This window comes from Hipposideros armiger, unplaced genomic scaffold (genome assembly GCF_001890085.2).
Source record: "Hipposideros armiger isolate ML-2016 unplaced genomic scaffold, ASM189008v1 scaffold_656, whole genome shotgun sequence".
In the NCBI taxonomy this organism is placed as follows: Eukaryota; Metazoa; Chordata; class Mammalia; order Chiroptera; family Hipposideridae; genus Hipposideros; species Hipposideros armiger.
This window is the reverse complement of record NW_017732006.1, coordinates 1,033,599-1,036,259: the sequence shown is the minus strand read 5'-3', so window position 1 is coordinate 1,036,259 and position 2,661 is coordinate 1,033,599. Positions and strand designations below refer to the sequence as shown.

The following is a 2,661-nucleotide window of genomic DNA, read 5'->3' as shown; positions in this document are numbered from 1 at the left end:
TGGCAGCTACAGCGTCACTAGGTGGTAGGAATTTTTCAACTCCATTATAATCTTGTGGAATACTGTTGTATACATAGTTCGTCATTGACCAAAACATCATTATTCAGCACATGACTACTTTTATCCCATTTGCATTTAATATAACTATGGTGAATTCATGTCTACCATTTTATTATTTGGTTTTTGTTGCCTCTGTTNTGTCCAGATATGAGACCAGACAGGACATGGGGTTAGGTGAGCTCTAAGTGTGAGCTGGGACAGAGCTGGGGCTTAGAAGATGTCCCAGGTCCTTTCCCCTGCCCCAGACCAACTGAGAAAGCTCATCAGGACGCGCACATCAGCATATTTTAGTCTGATTCTCTCTCACTGTATTGTTCAGGTATTTTGCTGCTTTAATCAATTATACGGTCCTACAGATACCACAGGAACACAAATCTCCCATCTCTTTCCAAATTCAAAGTCATGGATTTGAGGCCCCAAGTCTTACAAGACCTATCCTTCACAGTGGTAGCCAAGCTTCCAGGTGGTGGTGAGATGGGGTTCAACTAGAGCTCTGGAAGGCAAGGGTGGGTCCCTGAGCTGACGAGCATTCACAGCCTCCAACTCAGCCCTGTGACTTTTTCATAAGCATCACTACATCAGGCTGGGCCTAATCAGTTCTCTTCGGATTAGGACTGCTTACAGAGCACAGTGTGTTACAGCTTAGTCTGGTTTCTTGCATTTTCAACACTTGCTTTATTCTTTCCTTTATGATTATTGAGTGTGAACACTGCTTCTCCTGTCAGCATACCAAATTCCTCACGGGGGAGGGTAACATTGTTCAGAGCAGGCCAAAGTCATGAGCTTTCACTCACTAGAGTCTTTTAACCACAGGGAGTTGCAGAATCTTAGAACACTCCTGTGGGCTCCATTTCAAGGTTATAGCCATGCCACATTTGATCTTGATTCCCAGTGTACAACAGGTAAGGAGGGCCTTGCTCCGTAACTCATAGGGGACAGCCTGTGTGACTCCACTCTGGGCCTTTGTGCCACTTCAGAAGCGATTAACCCTGTCCTCAGAGGGCAGCAGCCAGCTTCCGGCTTCATTGTATTCCTTCTCCAAGTTTGGTTTCTTTTTCTTTTTTACTTATTTTGCTTCCAAAACACGTTTTCCTCCAGTGGCTTGGGAATGTGTATGATTTTCAAGTGGAAAAAGTTATGTTTTCTCCTGTGCAACATCATGGAAAAAGTTATGTTTTCTCCTGTGCAACATCAAAAACACCTTTGTAAACTGGAAACATATAGCAGATTATCAGCTTCTACAATCTTCATGTCAAAATATTTCTTTCGTTGNCACGCAAAGCTCTCTTTAGGTAGAATTCTGTGGTACAATTTAATGGAAGGAGCCCCTTTGATGTGTGTTTGCTCACAAACTGCCCCTATACACGGAATGCAAGGAGAGACCAAAAAAAGAGGCAGACCAGTCCAGATTGGTAGGTGGCAATGTAGTGGGGGCAGTGTAGGGAGCAGCTATGTCTTCCTGAGACAACCAGGGAAGGCTTCACAGAGGAAGTGACTTTGAACTAGGTCTTGGAGGACCAGTGGGAATTTGTTGAGTGAAGACGGGGGCAGTACTTGGGAGAGGAGAGCATGTCTAAGGATGTGGACCTGGGAGAAGGCATGATGTGTTCAGCGAATGACAAGAAGGGACCGTGGGCAGGAGTGAGTGAGTCAGCTTTGGAAAGATAAGTTTCTCAATCCTATCGAGAAGGGTCTTTGGGGTCAGGCGAAACGATTTGCACTTGTTAACCTGCAGGTGGGCAGTTTTGCCCCAGTGACAACTTTTTAGCAGCCGTGACCAGATAAGGTCCATTTTAGTAACATTTAATGTTCGCCAGTATCTAACAAAGCTTGTGCATTTAACACAAGGCCCATCTCTCTTCGAGAGTTTAAGGTAAGATTGGTCAGGGAAAGCACAGCTGTCCCGGTCTCCTGTCTAGAATAATACAGCTTGCCAAAGCTCTTCATCCCTGCTCCTGAAATTCTGTATGTCTGCCCTGGCATTTCATAGCACTGGGGAGGAAAAAAAAATTGACCACTTGTTTATTTTGGAGGTAAATTATGGAGAGATTTTAAAGGGTTCCAGCCTACTTTTTCAGCTTGAGGATTTAAAAAAGAGAGAGTGTGGGGCTGATTTGAATAACGGCTTGTGCTCCCAAGAGCTTTGTGCTTTGGTAAGCAATGTTGGCTGATTATTGCCTCATGTTTTTCTGAAACAGCTGCCTGTCTCCTTTTAGAGCTCTATTCTAGGGGGATTGCAAGAACCACAGAAGAGAATTTAACTCCTGAAGACTCAGTTCACTTGGGTAGAAGAGACAGGAAAGAGCTGTGGTGCAGTGAGCTTTGTTTATTTGTTTCAGACAGTTCTTCGAGGCAAAGAGTGAAAGTTTCTTTCTCTGGGCTCCACTGGAAGTTTTGTGTGAGCCATTCCACTAAAGTCCACTTTCCTGGTATTTTGATGTATGTCTCCCTGTGTCTTTGAGCTAAGTTGGTTTTCAGCTAGGATTCAGTATTTATTTCAAGGAGGGACATGCTGGGGCCTGAATCACTGGGCTATCCTTCTGTTTTTTGAGTCCTACTATAAACCTAGTTTATTTGGAAGCCATCATGCAACTGTGGCTG

At 44.3% G+C, this 2,661-nt stretch overlaps 1 protein-coding gene across 1 annotated transcript in view; it reads left to right on the top strand.

Annotated features, from left to right (window-relative positions):
• The first annotated feature begins 911 nt into the window (after positions 1–911).
• Positions 912–2,661, top strand: part of KCNMB2 (potassium calcium-activated channel subfamily M regulatory beta subunit 2) — a 112,260-nt gene continuing 110,510 nt past the window's right edge. Inside the window, exon 1 of the mRNA XM_019626073.1 lies at positions 912–962. The gene's annotated coding sequence lies outside the window, so the exon portion shown is untranslated. The remainder of the gene's footprint in view (positions 963–2,661) is intronic.